This window comes from Falco punctatus, assembly GCF_963210335.1.
Source record: "Falco punctatus genome assembly, chromosome: 13".
Classification (NCBI taxonomy): Eukaryota; Metazoa; Chordata; class Aves; order Falconiformes; family Falconidae; genus Falco; species Falco punctatus.
In genome coordinates this window covers 19,038,370-19,061,909 of record NC_137593.1, presented here as the reverse complement: position 1 = coordinate 19,061,909, position 23,540 = coordinate 19,038,370, and the positions used below count along the sequence as shown (strand labels likewise).

Below are 23,540 nucleotides of genomic sequence, written 5' to 3'. Positions count from 1 at the left end.
CCAATTCCTGCAGGGTTTTATTTTTATTAAAATTCATATTTGATGAACAAAATTTGCTCATAGATGTATCACTCTGAAATACTTCTGCCAGGATTAAATGTACTCACTAATGCCTTTTAAAACTTAACATCAGCTTCCAAACCTACAAACTTATTATTTCATTAATTGCTAGAGTATGCAAATTATCTGAAACAATGCAAAGCACAATGGCCATAAAATACTGTTCTATCCAAGGCACTTTTAACATCAACACGGGCTAATATTTAGCAACCAAATAAATACAGTGGACATCTATGTTAATTTATTAAGGTGGAGAAGGCTGTGGGCTAAAGGGTTGGGAGTGAGTTCTTATGTTTTCACTTCAGAACATATGCAAGTTTTCATTGTAACTAAACCCCATTAAAAACCACCAACACCACCCCCAAAAAAAACCACCTAAACCCACACACAAACACACACAAAAAGAAGGATCTCAAGACAAAATGAAAATAGGTAACTTACAAATTTAAGTACTGGTCTGATGCACGTGGATTTCTTTTTAAAGCAAGTGCTGCCTTCTTAGACATTAATGGTTCTCTGGAAAAATACATACCAGTGCTCATCAAGGGTAATAAGCAAGTTAATGTGGATTGACTTCCTTCTTCCTACATAAAAAAGAAGCAAAGCCTCATGTGTTTTACTGATTGGAGTCAGCCCCTTTGGGAGGAGACTCTTCTGCCAGCATGAGCCAAGATTTCCAAAGGCAGCACCCTGGGCAGTCACAAGTCCTTCTCAGGCTGCTGCCTCACCAGGCACCACCACCCTCAAATCTGCCAGCATCACCACTCACACAATTGTTCCCAGGAATCTGGAATGATTTAAGTATTCTTAACCTGCAAGTCCTTCCTTAAGTGAGTATTTTGACTTGACAGGGTCGAAGTGGTTATACATGTGCAATAACACCAGCAAAACTAAGGGAAGGGTAAGCCTCCAGCAAAAGGAGAGGTGAAAATAGCTGTGCAACGGCCCCTTCATCTATACTGCAGTCAGAAGAGGACATTGCATTAACCGCAGCCTAACCCCAGACATCATTAACATCTCAGAGGAAAGAAACCCCTTCTCTGAGGGCTTGACAGCCTTCCTGCAGGGAGAGCCGATGCTTTGTGTGCCTGCCTTTTCCTGATTACAAGAATCCTGTTGAATGTGCCTGGTCCATATAGCTGCTTCACAGAAGCAGGAGGGACCAACAGGAACCTGACAGGGCTTCAAGTTCAATTATCACTTCAGCAACATATTACTTGGAAATCCATGATCTCAGTATTTTCCCAGTCCCCAAAAGAATTAAGGTTCTGCAAATGCTATGCACAAAAGACCTTCTATCTGCATAAAACCAGAGTGGAGCACAGGAGAGTCACAGAAGAATTCTTCCTCATCCTTCCTCTTGCACTGATTTCCAGACAATCACCTGGGGTGTTCTGTTTAAATTTTATGCTGAAGTTTTGCTATAGCTTCCAGTGATTTCACTTGCTGTGAACTCTTCCACCAACTTCACTGGAAGGAAGGCTGTACCCTGAAGATTCTCCTGAAAACTGAAACGAGCTTTAGTGAAGTAATTCAAGGAAGCATACTCCCTACTACACCTAATTACACTTGACTTTATTCTTAAGCTATCGTGACCCACAGCCATTCTCAATTACACACAACGGAAACATGAAAGAAACCTGGTGGGACAATTTGAGATATTCGAGACAGCTTACCAAGAAAACAAAAAACCCCAAAAACCACTACAGCAGATAAAACAGTATCTAGTTTATTACATATAGAAAGAGATTTCCAGAATTTACAAACACCCACATTTTCATTCCAGGGAAAGAGTCAATTTGAAAAGTTCACCCTTTTTTGTTTCCGTTTTGTTTTGTGGTTCTCTGTTGGTTGTTTTTTCTTTACAATATATACAATGGAAGACTTTGATTTCTTTTTTTCTGATTTTTTTTTTGTCAGTTCCTGTGCAATTGATGAATTCAAGTTGACATTTGTAAATACCATGTACAGTAATGTTTGTCTTCATTGCAGTTAATACAGACTAGTATTTTACAAGGAGTAAAAAATTATTTTTCTTTTGGAAAGAACTCAACTCAACTCAACATCAGGGTTATCTTACAACTGATAGTATCAGTAAATATGACTGTACAATCAAGGCCCAGGGACCAATGACTCATATTATATTATTTTCTGAATTACAATCTTAAAACAAGAATAGTACCCTACTCTATTCTTAGAAGCCTTGTTTTAAGCAGGTTTCCCACTCTGTTTACAACAGAATATAGTATACCTCAGTTCCACATCAAAAAAGATGTGCTGTAGGAAAAGTTACATTTTAATTAAAAAAGTACATGTATAAATCAAAACCTATGTTAAATATTTAATACTCTTCAACCAACATTAAGTTTTGTATGTAATAATTTACAATGATGATTTGTCATACAGGTTTTCAGCAGCAAATGAAGTTGTGTAAATGTGCTAGTAAAATACCCATTCTCACCATGACATAGTGGTGGGCACATCAGTTCATTGTGGCCAGCTAAGTCCTTATGGTAGAGGATGAAGTAAGAGAGACTCATTGTCCAGGTGTCACAGTGCTTCTGCTTGGCACAACACAGGATGTGCAGCTCAGTCAACTAACTCCTGAGGTTTGTGTAAAGTAAACAAACTGAACTGGATGCATCGTACCCATTTACAGAGGAAGAGGAGGGGGAGGAGGAGGTGAGGTCCTAGTTGTGATAGCACGAAACATTTATAGTCTTGATACCCATGAGTTAAAAGAAGGATTTGCTGAGGTTGTATAGGTCATCATTCTGAAATTGAAAGAGAAAAAAAATTAGCATCATGGGCACTCTGAAAGCTTTTCTTTATTTCCCTCCCCTCCTTTTTTTCCTTCCCCCCCTCCCCCCCTTCAAAAGAGTTATCATCCAAACTGAAAATGTTAGCACCTTGAAAAATTACGGCATACACAGTTGAACCGTACTAAAGCATCTGAATCCCAAAAGCATTTAAAACAGATGTTGGCAATAAAATTCAAAGCAGTCAGAAATACATTTAAAACTTGCAAGAGATTCACCTAAGCAGAAACAATTTAAGTGTCCATACTGATTAACTCTGACAAGCTCCTGTGACAAGAGAAAGAAAAGCTCAAACCACTAGCCTGCTGTTGGCGTTTTTACCCACTATGAGAAAGATTCGTTAGGTATCAGGCCTCCTTGTAGGACTTCCCAGCCACCTGCAAATGTCACAGTTCGCATGAAAACAATAACCAAGGAATGGAGCATTAGGGGTGCAGCATTACGGTTCCCTATTGACTAAGGAGAGTTACAAAAAAACCCCAAACAACTGTATCCAGAAAATCCTGCTGAAGTCCATGAATGTATCTACATTCTGCTTCTCCCTCTGCGACAGGACTGGGTGAATAGCATGGTCCTGCAGCCCTAATAATGCAAATCAAAGGTTTACTGGCGAACGAATGCCAGAAGCTGCCTTTGACCCTGTCTCCCCAAGTTCTCCCGCATCTCTTGGCTCCAGCCTCCCTGATTTAGCACATTGTGCAACTGTCTCTGTCAACAAGTCCTCTCAACCCTATTTTCCGTTGATTTTACACAGGCAGACCATCAGTACAAGGGCTCTGATCACAAGTGATGTAGTAGTGCACAGCGGGGTGCTCTCTTGGCGCCAATCTGCTTCATGCTGCCCATCCCGTGGCAGATGCTTCGGCCCCCAGCGGGGAGCAGTGTCCCTGCTAGATGACACAGGGATGAAGCTACAGGACAGGGTGCCATGGGGTGCCCCCCCGCTGCACCCCAGGCCCTGCTGCAATGGCTGGGCACACACACACAGGACGCGTCTCCCGCTAGCCACCAGTGTCAGTCCATGTGCCCACAGGGCAGCCACACGTGCACGCGGTCCCTGAGCCACCGCAGACCACAGCCCCGTCCTCCGCTCCTCGCACTACAGTCGCATGCAGCCATACCCATGGGGGACTGAACAACACAGTGCTGAAATGAATACTATTTTTGTTTTAACTGGGGTTAGAGGACTGCCATCATTTACATTTCAGGAGTTCTGCCTAAAATCTGATGAAGCAAGACTTAGATTTTACATAAAAGTGTGTCTATTTCTATATTTGATATTAACTATGCTCCAGAAAAGATAGGTAAACAGTGCATTTTCCTTAGTACAAATAAAGGCTTCCCATAGACACACTGAAGTAAAAAAACCTGAAAAGACCTCCTGTCCTATATTCTTTAATTGCCCAAGAAACAGAATTTACTTTGTGTGGTCCTTCAAGTGAAAGGAAAGCCTATCCCTGCAAATGATGTGTGGTATGCTGTGAAAACTCCCCGGAGAATTATCTCACAGATCTCTTATTTACTTTCAACTTTCTTCTGCACTCACATTGCGATCTACTGGAATGTTCCTACCCAAATATCTATATACAGCTTCACATAGCTTTGCAGCTTTCAGCTATGTTGGACCTAAAATTAGCTGGTAATGCCATACTTTATTAATAAGACAAGCAACAAAGGAGAAATGGCTTCATTTACATGGAGGAGCAAAGTGCATGTGATTTGCGTGCTGCATATCTGAGGTGGGTGTTTCACACCCAGCTCCGCTGAACACGGCCAGAGGAGCAGTTGGGTGCCCACCAGCAAGGTCCCACAGCCTGACCTGCCCAGCACGTACAAGGCAAGCGGAAGGAAAGCAAGGAACATCACCAGACCTTATTCTGCTAAGAGATTTTAAGTACATAAGTAATATTTTGCAGTATCAGGGCCAAGTATTACACCTCTTCACTAGTATTCAGGTCATCTGAACTCAAATACATCATGTATTGAACAAAACGGACTGTCTGATCCAATTCCTCACCAATTCAACCACTATGGTCAAGATGACATCGCAACTGCTACTAGCGGGCGTTCATTCCTGGATTCAGAAGTCAGAAGAGCAAAGGAAGAAAAAAAGTAACAAGTCTATTTGAAAAACAAAATGCTTCCTAGAGGAATCCACTAAGAAAATAATACTGAGGAAACTCACAGAAACACAAACACTCTGATACTGAAGTCCTGCACACGTGTAAAAGGAGTGAAAAAACACAGCAGGCTGAAATATCCAAGAGTTTAGGACTTGGGATGAACAGCCAGAATCATGTAAGACATGAAATGGTACAGGTTGCATTTCATACAAACTTCAGCTGCATATATGACAGGACATAGGGGCAAGGAGCTTGTACTTACACTTCCAGGACCTTCAGCAGTACAACATGGAAATCTATCTGTCATCAAACCCTTTGATAACAAAAAAAAGTATTGGTAGCTTTTGTTTTCTTCTAATTTCGTGAAGGAAAAAAAATATTAAACTCTTTGGTATGGACTGTCTGAAATTATGGATTGCAATTACTTGTTTTCACATCCCCAATTCCTCCGACAAATCTCTTTGCAGAAAATAAAAATTATGTAACTGAGAACGATAGCCCATGCTACTATTCCAGGACAGTGGTGCCTGTTTTGTCTGAATGCACAGAGATGCCTAGAAAACAGCCATTCTGACCGCAAAGCTACTCCTCCAAGGTCACTGGGAATGCGTATGACCTACAAGGTCTTGGGATCCACAAAATTCTTGCTTGCGCATAACTTACAGCCAAAAGCCTCATCCTCAATTTTAGCATAAAAATGTTCTTTGCTGGTCTTAAAAGAATATTTCTGAAATTTTTGACAAAGTAATCTGAATCTCCTCTCTTCTCAGTGAACTATTACAGTATGCTTCAAGGCGTAAGTACCTTATTCGGAATTGGAAGTCATCGGCTGGATACCTCATTGTTTCTTATCAACAGCCATCAGCATTTCCTTAACAACATACAAAAACAGTGCTGAGGACAAGTGTTTTAATAGCTAGTGCTAGGACTGCAGCGAGCTGAGGTAAGAATCATTAAAACTACTGACATCACTGCTGGCAACCAGAGAAAAGGGAAAACCTGTGTTTAATTTATTTCCTATTCACCACAAGTTTCAGTTGTAGTCCCCAATAATGCAGTCTGTGGTTGACTTTATGGAAAAAATTAGTGATGCAAGAAAAATGTTCTGAAACAAACAAGCATCTTTAAAAGTTACTACAAGGTACCTTTGACAAGTAGTCTTGGCTCAACATCTGTTACAACACACATGCAGATAACACTCACACATGCTCCAGCTGGCAACACTTTCTTCTCAAATCTATTAGTCCAGGCTGGGTATGACACAGCTAGCTGTAGTTCCTATTACAACTAAAGTCCCATTCTTAAATCCAGTAACTAAAAATAAGTTGATACTTCATTTTATTTCCATTATCAGGGAGCCGGAGAAGGAGTACTTAAAATTTGAACTCACTAAGAGCAGTGTCTAGACAACTCAGTAATAGATCTTTCCTGAAGTTAATTGAATTTTCATACATAAAATAGATGTGTTGTTAGAATACACTTAAAATATAACTGTTGCTCCTTTCCTTACGTAACCAGGGAGGAACAAATACATCAAATGAAAGTGAAAACTCAAGCAATCTTCAAGACTTCCCAGTACCAGATTAAACGTCTATTTGCTATTAAGGATCAGTGAAGTGTCTTGTCCCTAAAACACCAATACAAATGCCCTTCCAAAGGATCATTTCATTTCAAAATGAGTAAAATAATGCAGAATTGCTGTTGAAGCTCCATGATCACCTCAGCAAATAAATGCAACTACTTTGTCACTGATTAATACACCAAGGCAAAATGCAGCTCCTACACATCAGACCTGCTTAGTACACGGTGACACCTTTCCAGTGCTAGTGGGATATCTGTTTAGGAAACAATTCTACAAGCAACAGAGCCAGGTCAATGAAAAGATGACTCCTGACTGAAGAAAACAGATTTTCCAGCTCTACCAAAGGAGGATCATTTCCCAACTCTGCCATCCACCTTGCTAAACCAAATGTATTCTCCAAAACCGTACCTATGCCCCCAGCACCTCATTTGAAACAATGAACAACAAGGACTGGTTGAAGACTCCCTGTCAATATTCCTGGTTATAAATAAAAGGTTTTGAAAACAAATGCATTTGTTGTTTACTTCAGGATCATATAGAGTATCCTATTCGGTGTAGATTAAACAGCAATTTACTGCATAATGAACACACCTACCTAAGAAAAAACAAAAAGCTCAGCACCAAAAGCTCAAAATAAAAAGATAGCCATTATGAAAATACACCAGCCGACTCCTGCAGAATCTCACAAGTCGGGGTCTGCATGCAGTCTGGGTGCCCTTTCTCTGGGCAGGTATAACCAAGTGTCTTTACAAAGTAAACACATTAAGTAGTCCTGAAAAGCTCACTTACAGCTCTTGTTTTGGTGACATTTGCGTGAATCAACACCTAATTATAATGAAACTGTGCACACCTACTTAAAAGCAGAATTCATCCACGTTTTTGTGTTCACCACGCTGATAATCACAAGTAGTGTCTGTTTACATTTTCCTTGGCATTTCTAACATGTGCACAGATACGGCAAGTATCCCATTTGGATAAATTAAAAACATCTACCAAAATTTAAACTAGCTCAAATAATTTCCTTTCAAAGAGATGCAAATATGTTGTACAGTTCCCCCAATCTCACATGTACCACTGAAAGAGCAAAGGAATGCAAGAATAAACAATGGTTGCTGTAGTATGTTAATTGCAGCCCGAGTACTAACAAAAAGAATTCAACATAGAACTAAAAAGTAATTACAACATTGCCATTTAACTTGACAGGGTATATCCACATTTAATAAGTCTAGATAAGCTTTTCTGCATTGTATCCCAAAATGCCTATTCCAGCCTTCTTGTGAATGTCTTAAGTGAGGAATTAGATTATTTGGTTTCACCAAGTCCTTTCCTATCAGGCCAAGTAACTGGACTTGGTGCTTTCATCCCCTTTTTCTTCTTCATATAGATGATGGAGGAACCTAAGGACCAGTAACAGATGGTACAGTCTTTCTGCTGTGAGTTTAGACAAAATTCAGTCCCTTTATGTATAGCACTGCAAAAAGGTCATCCTCACCACAGAGGAAGATCTTGCTCTTTTACCCAGAAAGAGAAGGTGGAAAAAAACAAAAACAGAGAGAATTTAAAATAAGATAATGAGCAGAACCAGGTTCTTACATTTAAGGACCCCTTTCCTGGGGGTAAGTACAGTGGGAAAACACAAACTAGACCACACACACTCTTTGGATGAGCTTCTGCCCAACAAAAAAATCATGTTTGATTTCAACTTCACAGCATGTCAACCTGATTTAAACTCACTAAAGACAAAATTAAACCCATCACCAAGGTCAGCAAGAAAGGCTGCTGCTACGGCCGATGTCAAGGACTGCCTGCCCCAAGCACCCAGCACAGGAAAGGGACACTGCTGAAGGTCAGATTTGTCTGTTTCCACCTGTAAAGAGGAAGAAACGAGCCAGCTCTCCGCACTGGTATATAAAAATACTGAAAAAAAGAATTCATCAAGTTTGCGTAAGGGATCTCCTACTTAAAAACAACATCAGTTAAGGGTTTGAACAAAACTTGACTTGACCCAAGTACTGAATTTCTATTTAAATGGTCCATCTTTTCAATTTTGGAAAAAAAGTTACTGAGGTTTTGTTTTTCTTGAAGACTAAAAGAAACAAGACATGATTAAATCCAGAAAGAGTGAGCTTAAATTCAACAGTGTTTTGTAAAGCAATTCTACAACTTTTCTTGCAGTGATCTTTTCTTGCATGAGGGAAAACTTCTTTACCTTGAGAGTGACAAAGCACTGGAACTGGCTGCCCAGAGAGGTTGTGAAGTGTCTTTGGAGACATTCAAAATCCACCTGGATGCGATACCTGTTCTAGGATAACCTGCTTTAGCAGTGGGGTTGGACTAGATGATCCCCAGAGGTCCCTGCCAACCCCAACCATTCTGTGATATAGCTAAGTGATAAAGCTAAACAACTCTCCAACAGTTGCAAGTTACAAAAAACTAAGATGCATCCCATAGATTTCTGTTTGGGTTTTTTTTCATGACATGGAAAATATGGGAAGAATATCTCTCATTAAAAAACACTACATCATAAGTGGGATTCTCATGGTTTTCTTCCAATTTTGTAAAGACTGAAGGTTTGGATCTTTCCCCTTCCTTCACTAATAGTCCAGCTGAGTAAATAAGATAAAGGTTGAGTCCAGCTTACACGAAGAGAAGTTTCCCTTGTTTCAGTACTGAAAATAATGATGGAGCCAGGGAATGCAGAATCGCATGAGATCAATATTCCAAGTTCCTCCCAAATCTTCTCATAAGCTTTCTCTTAATACTCTTGGCAGCATTGTTTGTGTCTGATGTCCCCCAGATAGACCCACTGCTGGCCCAGGGTCTTCCCCCCTTCCCCAGACTGCAATAATGAGAAGGGATATCAAAACCTAAATGTGTATCATCTAGTTAATAGTTTCAGCCTTCGTAGTCCAACATTGCTTCTGTTTTTAAGATTCAAGGAAATATGCAAATTCAAACACCAAGGTAATTTATTATTTTGGAATTTGTACTGTTCAGTTCATCAAGTTTACAGAGTCTAACCCTGACAAATTTGGGGCGTTCATGCATCCCTTGACGACTCAATAATCCACTCACAGGTCAAAAAAGCAACAGTGAAATACCCTTTATATGGCTGTACCCTTGAAAGAGGAAAACGCTTCAGCATTTATCTTTATCACACATATAACCACATACCAACCATATTAATAATGGGAATCCAGAAACAGAACTTCATTATGCATTTTTTTTCCTCAAAAGAGTTTTCTTAACACTTTTATTTTTAAAAAAATAAAATTACTTTTATGGTAGTTTGGAATTCAGTAAAACTCACCAATGCTGAGAATTGTTATACCTGCTCTGCCTGTGGAGGAGATGACATGTGCCTTTAGATGCACTCCCACACCCTCAGCTTGTTAGCCATTTAAATATACACAATTAAATTAAACCAAATGAGAACACTGAAGCAGTGCTCGTATTGTATTAACTAAATTACATCAGCAGTGGAGCTCAGCACCACCTAACACCCAGTGCAGCTACCACATAACCAGAACACATTTCAGCTGCTCAGTTTTCATTTTCATTATCCTTCTGTGAATGTGCATCTCTCATGTCTTTCTGGCATTGTGGTCTGGTTCCCCATTCCTGCAGCCAAACGCTGCCACCTTCTCCTGTACTTTCCTGACCCAACTTTATAGTGCTCTTTTTCTGGCACCTTTTCTTTTCTCTGACGACATGTAAAAAAATCCTACATAAAGTCTCAACTACATTGAAATGATTCTCGAGATACATGCTGAATTGTGAGAGTTCCTCCTTAAAGCCAGGATTCACACCATTCGGCTTAGCTGGAGCCATTTTCCTCCCAATGGACAAGTAAGGGGAAAAAGTAGAACAGACAGAAGAAAAATGGCATTTAAAGGGAAGACATACAGAAGCCCCGCAGGGGGATAACCTGGCCAGCTGACCTTCCCTTTGAAATTTTGCCAGCGCAAATTAAGTAGCTAGTCTGCAGCACTTCTGGCAGCAGCATGGGAAGGAAGTTCTGCAGTGACTTTGGATGAAACACTTCCTCAATTCCCCACAACAGCGCATTAAATATCAAAAAAGGATAATAAGGAGGTGCTGGAAAACACATTCTGAAAAACATGCCAAGAAAACAGAGGAGGGGATAAGAACAAATACAATGTCATAAAATCGACAAAATTCTGCAAGAAGTTTGGAAAGCCAAAGTAGAAGCAAAACATCCATTATTTTGACGCTGTTTGCTATGCCTTAATACAAGAGATGTACCACACAGCAGAAATAAGAGTTGAAAACAGATTAGAGGTAGTGCTTTAACAAAGGAAAAGGAGGCGGCCTTTGGTAAAAGGCAAAAAGCAACAGTAAAGTTTGTTACAACTTGAAGCTGGACTAGAAAACAATTACTTAACCACAGATTTAGCTTTTCACCAAGATAGCACCATCAGTCTGACACCAAATGAATTACATTAACTGCTTTGACTTATTGTTTTCTCCTTTGTAGATGAAAATGATAACAAATCTTACAAGGCTATGGCATCTGACACAGATTTGTTTCAGTAAATGTGTTTTCATGTACATCCACATATATTCACAATTTATTTCTAGTTTCTAGTAACATGCACTCATTTGACCTGACCTTTTTACCTTCTCTCTCTCTGCCATAAATTCCAAAACTTCCCTAGGTAGTCACGTGGCATTTCCCTCTTCCCAGCACTTCAAACCTGATGGGTTAGAATCCTCTGACACTTCAGCTGACAACTGAAATCCAAAGCACCAGCCACACTCGAAAGCTCTGCAAGAATAAAGTGCTGTGCTTGGGGTATAGAACCTAGGGCAGGTGGACAAGCATACAACTGCATGCAGAAAGACCTGAAATCTAGTTCTGCTCCTTGGTTTGATTTGCTGCGGAGTTTTACTCAAGTTACTTTGACTCGGTCTCACGTAAAACAGGTAAAACGTCTACCTCATCTATTTCCTACGTGAAATTTTCTTGCGAGGAGGAGGAAGTCTTAACGTCTCAAACACACACCGTCACTATAATAACATCTAGGGAAGTAGATCTGCACCTTCATCTTCCTGTATCTCAGTGTCTTGACTGTGAGATGAGAACTGCTACCTGACAGAAGAGTTCAGACTGTGCCAGGGGCCAGACAGCAGAGTGATAAGTGCCTTGACAGTGCCCACATGACGACAGATGCAGGGCAGCATCTGGACAAGGTGCTATAAATAAAACATTGGGCCAGTCATACACTGATGAGACTAAAAAGAACTGAAAACATGCTTCATTCCCTGAACACTGGCTACAAACTGAAGAATAATACATTACATATGGGAAATATTAGTTTCTTACTACATGGTCTTAGACTATGAGAATGCACATACGTGCATGAGGGTGGGGGCAAAAGTATCAATGTTTAAAAAAAATCAGTAACATTTGAGAATTTTGTGACTATATATTGCTAAGCATTATTCTTCATTAAAACAGATTTATAAAATTACGTACACTCTAAATGCAAACACAATTTTTAGTTTGAAAAAGAAACAAAATTCCAACATAAGAAAATGAGCCTTTGCTGGTAGAGCAAGAGCCCTTCTACTCTCACTGATTTAGCAATCAAGATACTCTGGACTGTGATGGGATTAATCTCAAGAACAACGCCGAGCACTTTAATGAGCTCTGAGGTAGTTCATGCCTAAACTATTCATTGTACAATTTAAAGACTGAAATACTTGTTTGTATATAAGAATAGGTTTTCAAAACAATTGTCATCCAATTGATTTCCAGAAACCATAGTAACAAGAAATAGTAAATATAGAATGATGAAAGAGCACAAAAGAAATGTAATTCTTGTTCAAAACAATAGAGCTATCTTAAGTTTGAAGCAGCACCTGGCAGGCTCTCGTGGGGGGGACCCCTATTTGGATACAGCTGTGAATTAAATCCAAATTATAAAGACCAATCAGACAAACCAAGTCTTTTACCGTTGTTTCTTTTGAGTTTCATTCAGTGAAATCCTAAAAGCCTGAATGACTGCCAATTTTATATTTTAAAGTTACTAACAGCTTAAATGGACTAATCTTCCCTTGTTCAGTTGCCATGATTTCAAATGGGAAACTAATCAACAGTCACATTAATTATCTGATACAAATTTAACACCAATCTAGCATTATGAAACTGTATAATTACACACGCAGAAGTCAAAGTACGTAAAAGTTTTTCTCATCTCAGAACTTGCAGTCAGACATTTTAATGCAATAATTCTTAAATTCTTAAAAAAAAGTGGAAATTTTTCCCATATAAATTTGCTCACAACAGTATCATTAAGAATCTCACTAGATGATAGATTCTGTATTATTGTGACACACAAATCTTCCATCAGTTGCCAAACCTAGTATTAAGGATAACCCTTTAGAAGCTATTAGTGTAAGTCAACTGAAAATAAAAAGCATATAGTAATATAGACTAAAGGCTTATTACGCACACAAAAGGATCTGTACATTGTATCACATCTCGTTAAGATCTCTTGGTTAATCAGTGATTGAAAACAACCACTAAACGTAAACTTTGACAAAGTGTATAAAAATTCAGCCTTATTGCACTGTATGACTGCACTATAAAATCTCACAAAATGGGAAGTTCTTCACGTTCTCATAACCTGCAACACAGACTTCTACCATCGACCTCCTAGTCTTCTTAACCAACAGAGGAATTTTTAAGTATCTTGAACTGCCAATAGACTCAGTGATTACAAAAATAATTCATGCTACATTTAAACCTCTTCCCATAATAAATTACATTATTCATCCTTTAGTATCAAGTTAATTCAAAAAGTTACTGAAAACACAGATACGCAGAACAAGGTCTCTTCCTGAAACACAAAGGCGTTTATTATTATACTAGTTAAGCACCAATAACTGTCTTAGAAATGGTTTGACAAAATAGTCTCTGACAAGTAGTTATTGAAACTGCTCATCTTACGACTACAGTACTGCTTAAATTAGTGTTGATGATGAAGCATAGTTTCCTTGATATCCAAAATTAGGCATACTTTTGGCATTTAGCAGTTCAATAACTAAAATGTGCTAGAAGGAAAAGCAAACAAGATTAGGAAAAAGGATGAACTCCAGCATATGGAAGTAAAGGTCCTCAAGACTGATTACTGAGTCGGACGTTACCTTGCGCTTCCTTTCAACATCAGGTCTTCTAACAACTGTGTATCCCACTACTGAAGTCTATGTTCAGCTGTACCATAGAAAAGCCATTGGCTAAAATACCCTGAAAACAACTATTCTAGGCATACAGATATTTTTTTTTTTTTTCCTTCAGAATGACTGCTCAGCCAGCAGAGTGCCCAGGTGGCCAAGAAGGCCAACAGCATCCTGGCTTGTATCCGAAACAGTGTGGCCAGCGGGACCAGGGCAGTGACTGTCCCCCTGCACTCGGCACTGGTGAGGCCGCCCCTCGAATCCTGGGTTCAGTTCTGGGCCCCTCGCTGCAGGAGGGACGTAGAGGGGCTGGAGCGTGTCCAGAGACGGGCAGCGGGGCTGGGGAAGGGGCTGGAGCACAAGTCTGATGGGGAGCGGCTGAGGAAACTGGGGGGGTTTAGCCTGGAGAAAAGGAGGCTCAGGGGGACCCTGTCGCTCTCTACAGCTCCCTGACAGGAGGCTGTAGTAAGACTCTTCTCCCAGGTAACAAGCAAGAGGGCAAGAGAAAATAGCCTCAAGTTATGCCAAGGGAAGTTTAGATTGGATATTAGGAAAAATTTCTTCACTGTAAGGGTGGTGAAGCATTGGAACTGGCTTCCCAGGGAAAAGGTTGAGTCACCATCCCTGAAGGTATTTACAAAACATGTAGATGTGGTGCTCAGGGAGGTGGTTTAGTGGTGGACTTGGCAGCCTTGTGTTAACGGTTGGACTTGATGATCTTAAAGGTCTTTTCCAACCTAAACAATCCTATGGTTGTATGATTCAGTGGATTGCCCAACTGGCAGCTAAACATAAGCCAGTCAGAGGGCAAAGACATTCATCTGCTGCAAAGCAGAAATACAGTCAGCACAAAACCCAAAGACAATGCAGTGACAGGAGAGGAAAGGAAGGTATGGATAGCACAACTGACAGCAAGAAGATAAAACATGTCACGCCATACTCATAACTTGCACTGGCTTCTTTGGTCTCGATTCCTGAAGCAACGGAGCTTATGTAATTGGTGGAACAGAGAGCAGACCTTCCAAACAGGATGTAAAATTCAGTTCAGCTTTGGCAAAAACAAAGTTTCAGATACACTAAGCTGCTGTACGCTTTGTAAAAATCCATGGCTGAGTAAAGCATTCCTTTTCTGAGGCAGTTTTAACCCACGTGTTCCACAGAGAGCAGGCTGGTCAGCACCCACCATCAGCCCCCTACAGTCATCTCTGCAAAAGCCCCAGCAGATACTGCACAGGAAAAGCAGCACAGCGGGCACGAAAGGGCCAGTTAATAGATGTAAGACAAATCTATAGGAAACAGGGCTTCACGACTTGCACTGCTGACAGATCATCTGTTTGTATAAGCAGTTTTGCTCGGAGCAGTGTTATGTCAGTACTATTATTGTTGTTATGCAAAGAATGTATTAAATTCTTTAATATTACATGAGACTTAATGGATTGTGTATCACATGTGGGAGGTCAAACAAGGAGGGTAATGTTCCACTCAGCCCTATAGATAAAACTGAAAAACACAGAAGCCTGCATTATACTTCAAGGAGCAAGCACAGATATGCCAGAGATGGGAGCAGGCAGCTTGAAAAACAGAGAGGAAATAATAAAATTAAACTGAAAAAGTAATAAAAAAAAAAGTTATCAGTGGTTGTGACAAGCAACAGTGCCATTTTCAAGAAACTTCTTGTCACTGTGATCTTCGTGATAAAGGGAACCCAAACCACAATAAGACTGCAACTAAGCAGCTGTGCCATTGATGATACCTACTACTAAGTTACTTCCAAAGCAAATGCTCCACAGTAAGGAGGTTCTACAGCTCTGCCCCTTTTAAAACCTTTTCTGCTTTCAGAAGCTATCTATATGAAACTCTCCCTGTATCCCTCCCCTTATCCAACAGAATATTGCATTATATATTTGGAAACTCCCTGCAGTGCCAGCGGTAGGGATTCTGTATGTCCTCGCTACAGTAAGGAGAACATATGAAGAATGGCAGAAAGTATCTTGACTTCCACTTTCCATCCATATCTTCATGCCAGAGCCAAAATTACGGTAATTTTAGGTCCAGTTCTCTGAAGGCTTTAATTGAGATAAAGCATAAATTTTTGCATAAAATTTCCACTTTCATGGCCTTTGGGGGAAAAAAAGCCACCCATACACAGCACAGAGCCAGAGAGATCTCAGCCTACGTTATTTTGTCCATCTGTTTTCCAGTAACAGCAGATTACTCATACTATTAAAAAGCTTTTTTGAAGGTACATTTCATCATTTGAAATCACATAAGGAACAAAAGAAAATCACTTTGCAACTACACTGTCATATTGAAAAAATATGTATTTTGTGGTTTACAATTTTATCAGAAGGTATAGTTTATCACACTTCTGCACCATGACTTTTCTACTTACCACATGCATTGTACAAAATGTTAAGAGCGTAACATCACTGCCTGTAAGTATGCATATATACAAAAAGGAGCTAAAGTAAGCTGTAGTAGCATGACAAAAAAAAGTTTGATTGCATTATTGGAAAAAAAAACCCTCCAAAACCAGGACATGTCCCTGCTTCAGTTAAAAAACAAAAACACACACCCCCACACACCCAAACCTCTATATTGTCAGACACAAGTTATGATTCCCAGTTGAAATTCTGAGGACTTTTAGAAATAAGAATCATCTTAGAAGGAGGAGAAGGGAAACACAAAGAACACATTTTCTACAGATAAATACATCCTGTATAGGTAATGTTTGTTCTCCATTACATTTTCTCGAGTCTCAATAATTGCATATTCATCTCTCTTTAGAAATATTCATTTCAACTTCTCAAACTTACTTGATTTCTAGCTACCAACTATGCATAATGCTTAACACAATGTTTAATTTTAATTTAGAATCATGACCATTAGAAGTCAAGAGTTTCTGCAGCATCTGTAGGCATTTTGTTCTGCAGAGACAGTATGATGAAATACAAACACAGGAAGCTTTTCTTAGAGTCCTGATATTTCAGCAAGGTAGGGCAACCTTTCAAGTGTTGCTTTTTGTCTGTGATTCTCTTCTAGCTGGAAGTCCTAGCTGCCAGGAGAACATGCATCAGGGTCCGTGGAAGCACACACAGTGGGAGCCACAGCTTTTAGCAATAATAACTGAAAGGCGTAGCAAGTTTTATCGTAAATGTAACTTGGCATTTTTAAGAGTATTGACACAACAAAGCATGGCTTTTGAACTAATACAACACCTGAAACGTAGGGATTACTCCCTTCCAAATTTCAAGGTCATTTCAAAATCTGCAAAACATCAGAGCTGTCCAAAGCATTGGTTGGAAGGGATGAAAAAGAAAGTGTGTTCTCATCTCATTGAGGATTGTTAAATTCTTTTAGATAAAGCCTTCCAATAAATTTCAGCTGGAGGGAACTGGTAACATGCATGGGAAATTTCAGCCTTCAGCACTGAAAGTTGTCAAAAATCTAAGTAAATTAGATACTCTGCTATTTTACCATCCAAAATATAGACAATAAAGATATTCACATGACTTTTAAAGTGAAAAATCTTCTTTTAATGCACATTTCAAAAGAATAAGCAACTTAGCTAAAATACCCTCAACTTCCTTTATGGGGTATAACATACTGATTGTTTTAAAGCTAGCTCATCTTAGACAATCAGATTTTTGCCAGCACAATCTTTCATAACTGTAAACACAGCTTTTTATTAAAAAAAAACCACAATCCTCCCTCTTTTGCTAATTTTATTTGTCAGGTGTCTTCCAGATGGGCTTAAGAATATGTCCACATACGCTTCCATACTCTTATTTCCTTTTCTGTGCTCAGTTGCCTCCTTGCTGCTGCTAGATTATTTCTCAGCTTAAAATGCAAGGAAAAATGACCAAATTTTTCTGCACTTTCAGTCAGAGCAATCTTACAACAACAAGAAGTAGTACTATATTCAGATGTGTAAAATTTCAAAGCTGTATATTTTAGATGTTGAACTGGCCACTTCAGTTATATGATGCATATATGCGATATAGAAAATATTAATCCACTCCACTGAACAAATCCATGGTATTGAAAGTAAGATCACAAAACTAACGGAAAGATAAGTAAGGAGAACAGTGTTTTGGAAACATCCCACAGTCGCAATTTAGACAGTAGCAATTAAACCAGGGAAGAACACAGATATTTACTGACATTTTGATTTAAAAGTTTTAAAGACAACTTTTCCTTTCACTTAAGGTTTTAGAAATCAGATTCAGTTACAGGAAAACAATGCTGCAATCTTCATTTATAACAAATGCAAAATTTAGTAAGCAAAAGTCACTGGTAGTAACAAACGGATTTGAGTGTAAAGAGAGGCAGTAGCTAAGCTATGGGAAGGGCGGTCCATAAAGCACAGATTCCTCCCACTCCCATCCTTGGATACCAGCTGTTTCTTTTGATTTCAATGACTGTCTTAGTGCAAGTATTTCTACAACCCAATATTGCTTTTCTTATTTAGGAAACCAACAGGCAACTGTAAACAATACGTTCATAAAATTATAATCCATATTCTGTAATATGTAAACAAGTACCCATTACTTAGAGGCCACAGATGAGCATAATATTAAGTAGTAATGGCAAACAGCTGCATTTTCCTTTTTCAATTGCTTATATTTCTCAAGCATCCACTCTTTAAAATATTCTCCATACAAATCAAAGGATGTGCCTAAATGAAGGACAAAGCAACAACAGTAGTTTTAAAACACTGCATTTCCCGCAATATTATGCAAATTAAACTGCAGCCTGCGGTCTGAGTAGATAGGGTTCTTCAAAGGGTATAGCAAGTAGGAGGGTTACTGTTGTCAGATGGCAGGGAGAAAAGGGAATACCCATACCACCACCACTTGACATTGCAATCACTTACACAGGGGTGTTTTTATATGAGCTAGCCCACTTTTTGCCTTCACTTGCCACAAAATAGTTTTCACCTCTCTCCCCCTCTCTCTGTACACACACACACAGACTGATACGTGTAAGTGTATACATACATACACACACAGCCCAACATACCCACGCACTCTTACTTTGTTGATATATGTTAGCATAAAGCAAGATTTATTTCAGCATTTCCTTCAAACGCCTTCACTATGTGCCATCTTCCACGTCAGTACCAACTACAGGTAAAAATGATGTGCACAGATTTATCAATCATCAGAAAATAATGCGCTCAAAACAGATGATCCAGAAGCTTTCAAAGCTCTCATCACTCTCGTCCTGAAGCAGCTTACAGGGTAACCTTTTGAGAGGAAAACAGAAACCCTAAAATCACTTCACAGTTGAGGGAGTCTTAGTGTGATCAACAGTGCTTCAAAACACAGTAAGTACTTGGAGTTAGCTTATCTTTTGCCTTCACCTGCCACAGAACAGTGTTCAAGTATGATTCTGTAACCTGCACTAGAGCAGTATCCGAAAGAAGCCAGGTTAGCCAAGGAGCTAGGTTTCCTCAAAAGGGGAAAAGAGATGTGGTTACAGACCCACAGGTATAATCTGCTTTATATTTGCAGACTCTCACAAATCCAGAGAACCTGCAGCTGGGATTTCAGACATTTCATAAATAGCATCAATTCACTGTTTGCAAACCTATCTGAAGTCAACAGGAATCGATGATTTTCGTTCCCATGTATCCCAGAATTACCTGTAGTTGCCAAATGGTATCTCAGCTACCCCCCTACAAAATAAGCTGCTGCTAGCAGCTAACGGAGTTGGCAATTCAGCTGCAAACAATGTTTCCAGTTTCCAGTAGTTTTGTTGATTTTCATCACCCAGTACAGTTTTTGTTTTAACTTAATAAAAAGTGAGCTTCTATAGAGACTCAGATCTCTTGTGAGAACACAACTTGACTTCTACTTTCCATGATTTTAACCTTTATCTCAAAAAAAAGCTTAGAAGAGGCCTTGGTGAACGTAACACTAAAAATCAAACTATGTTAACAAGCAGTACTTGGCCTTCCTATAGTTTTAAACCAATCTCTGCAGTTGGTGGCAATTGTTTCTGTGAAGATCAAATGAAGTGTTAGAACCCATACATGCCAACATAAAATAAATTAAAAAAATTAATCTCCTGTCTATGCACGTTAAAAAAAAAAAATTAATTTCAAGCCCTTGCATCTTACAGGCTGTAAAGACTACATGAAAACAGCAGCCATTTATAAATCAGTATAACCCTGGTACACCAGGAGGGAACTCATTACTTGCTTTGACTTTGAAAAGAATTTATCTGTTCTTTGGATTAAGTTACAGCAGAGAGGCCCCACCAGCCCCTCTTTACCTTCTGTGGATTTGGCCCCTTTCCAGCTTGGGAAACTAACTGTACTCCTCGCTCCACAACATGCAGCTCCTTCTTTATTTTTAAACTTATCAGTTGGGTGGTGGCAAGACAAAAATACTGGAATGGTTTACTTAGCTCTTAATGGAATCATTTGTGAAAAATGCTGACTGTAATTTTGGAAGGCCATTACTAAACATGGTCTATTCACAATGCAGAACAGCAACTATAACAAGTCCTCTGCTTCACGTTTTTCTTCCGTCATTTCATGTATACTTTTCTTGTGGAAAAAGCAGATACTGGGGTTCAAACCACAAGACAAGCACTAAGCCCTAGGCTACAATACTGAGTTAAACTGGGGTGCGTGCACGCATGCACCTATCTGCACGCATCAGCAGCTGGTAAACATCCGGGCGTATTAACCACTGCTCAGCAGCTGTAGCAAATCAAATTCAAAAACCTTGCTGCACATCCTGCATGCTTCGGTATACACTAACAAATATTTCCACGCTACAACTGAACAAAGATCATATTAACAGTGTAACTAAGCCAGACAGCTCTTCCAAAGGAAGAATTACATTAATATTAGAAACCCATAGCATCGAGTTTTCCAATACTGTGCATAATCATGAAATGAGGGAGATTAATTTTGTTTAAGTGAAAAGACGGTGTTAGTTCTGTTTAATGTACAACAAGGTATTTATAGCAACCACATACAATAAAGAACAAGCAAGAGTATCATGCATGTCACTAATATGATCATTATGCTGCAATTTTTCTAGTTACCACAAATATGCAAACATCTGCATGAAGAGCTCTAAGTTGTACTAAGAAACAACATGAGTCCACCTCATAAAACAAAGCATCAAATAAGGTAAGTACCTGACACCCGTGCATCTTAACTTTCCTGAGCAGTTGCTCTTTCCAGCGTTCTTCTCCATCCATTGACTGCTCATTAACTGTTCCATGATATACCTACACGCATTTGCCAATATCATCCATATGTGTGCTTATAAACTGAATGCACACTTCAGAGAGACAGCTATAATTACTTCAGATTTCAAAGTGCATCTAACAGCCTGCTGGCTCTTCTGCATGTCCCTGCACATCAGTTGGGAACCATCATTCTAGACCCATCTATTTTGTAATTTTGGAAAGACTACAACTACCCTTGATATATTGCAATGGAACTGCAAGTTAATAAAAAACATTTATTGGGGAAGAAAAATTTACAAGACAAACTTCTGACGTTCACTGTATTTTGTCTTCACAACATTCACAGAGTATTTTGAAGGAATTTAACCAGATTTTTCTTTCCATATCACCCAAAGGCCTAAACAAGGCATTGAGAACAATTATCAATATAAAACATCAGGGCCACAGAGGTATTTTCATTTTTCTTAAAAAGCTGAAGTCAAGGAACTATGTAATTACATTGCTTTCTTCTATAATTAGAAGATACAGTACGTTGGGGAAGAGACTACATCAAGTCACCATGCCACCAGAGCACCGCGTAAGGGCATACCCTGCAGCACAGCTGTGTGTGTCTCTTTCAGCAGCGCTTCCATGAAAACCAACACCTCGAGGTTCCAGCGCTGGCTGTTTATGTGAAACTAAAGTTAGAAGCCAAGCCGAGCACCATCGGGGGGTAGGGGGTGTCAAGACAAGTGTGTAGCCAAGTAAGAAGATACAGGGGGAGCCTGATCTCATTCTTACTCAAGTAAGGAAATAAAGTAAATTGAAGAGTTATGCCAATAAATCTTACACTGCAAAGCAGATTTTTAGATGATACAGATGCATGTTTTTAAGTAACGTGAAATACAAGTGCATTTCATGGGGAGCCAGCTACCCTTCTGTAATAGTCTAAATGCCAATTGTAGCAGACAATTTGAGCTTAATATAAAAAGCCACAAATCCGACAGGTTGAAATAACTTTAACCTCCTTGGAAGTTAACTTTGAAACTATCTAACAAGACTTCAGCCTTCTCATAATGAATATGTTATTGCAGAACACCCAGGAAAGGACAACCATGCCCATCAACGCACCCATGATTTGCGGGAACAGAAAGGCTGAAGAGCGTATGTGGATACCCGACGTATTTCTCCCAAGAGTAACAGAAGGAGTTTTCTACTCACAGAACCTCAGGGACTGAGAACATGACCGTGCAAAATATCAGTGGCAAGACTTCCAGCTAGTAGCTTCAGCAATCACTGCATGTGACTGGGGTATGGTCACTCCTAACTGCAGCAGCTGGATTAATGAGGCTGCCATGGGAATACCATGATGTCTGACGTTCTACAGCACCAGTAACCCACAACAGGGAGGACAGGGATCCAGCCTGCAGACTTGTAGCCTTCAGCACTTCATCCTTTCATAAAAATAATTCTGACCTCAATGCAACAGATAGGATGCCATTCCCACGCTAGTCAGAACTCAGAATACAGCTTATCTGACAGTTTATCAGATGGTTTTATCCCTCACAGGCTCCTTCTACATTCCATACAACCAAGCTCCATCTTTTCTTTTCATGGTAATGTACTGCAGCCTGCAGCAGCAGCTGGTGATAGTAGATCTGTCTGCCCCCTCTTTCTGGCTGGTTTGGGGCTCCATGTTTTCCACTGCTTCTCCTATGCCCTGAGCTGCTTACAGAATGCCCAAGAAGCCTTCCCGACATGCTACGTTGCGGTCAGTAACCTCATTATTAATAGAGAAGAGTACTTCGGCCAGCTTCTGCCAACCTCTCAAAGCTAAATCACCAAGCAAAGCTTCAAATCCAGCTACCAATAGGAATAGGTATACATTAGGAAGTTGGATTGGATTGCAGTTTCTGCTCTACAAATACAGTTGGAAAAAACTCCAACAAAAACAGAGAAACTGAACAAACTTGCTAGCTTTCTAGGTTGTGAGCTCTAGCTCTCTTCCTTCAGCAGTGATCAGGCTGTAACATTATCCACAAGTATCCATCCACAGAAGAGTAATACCTACGCTCTACGTAGTGAGGCCACTTGAATGGATATTGAGAGCACCAAATTCACCACTGCTGGTATGCAGTTTACAACTTTACTTAGCCACAGAGAGAATCTCAGCATCTTGCACCTCTTATGCTGCATTTGTTACATGCTTTCTCAGCATACCCAGACATGCACTTTCAGCTCCCCTTGATCAGAAGATGTGGATGCTCATCCCCGAGTACTTGTACGCTATACACAGGATCGGGTGGGCCGCTGCACTTTCCTGTGCTACAGAGGTGGGCTCCACATTACCTTCAAAGGCTGGCCAGCCATCACCAGGACCCTGTCCTTGCGTAGACCAAATTGTAGCAATGTTGCCTACCAATGTACCAGCAAAGCAATCTACGGAGCTTTACGCTATGGCCTTTCGTGAAAGAACCAAACAGGTTTGAGGAAGACTTAATTCCCCACCAGTTCCTTCGCTCTTTACAGCTGATAATTTCTAGGGAGCAAAAAGAAGTCACA

At 39.8% G+C, this 23,540-nt stretch overlaps 1 protein-coding gene across 1 annotated transcript in view; it reads right to left on the bottom strand.

Annotated features, from left to right (window-relative positions):
- Positions 1–1,768: 1,768 nt before the first annotated feature.
- Positions 1,769–23,540, bottom strand: part of IRS1 (insulin receptor substrate 1) — a 54,723-nt gene continuing 32,951 nt past the window's right edge. The window contains exon 2 of the mRNA XM_080409928.1: positions 1,769–2,834. The gene's annotated coding sequence lies outside the window, so the exon portion shown is untranslated. The remainder of the gene's footprint in view (positions 2,835–23,540) is intronic.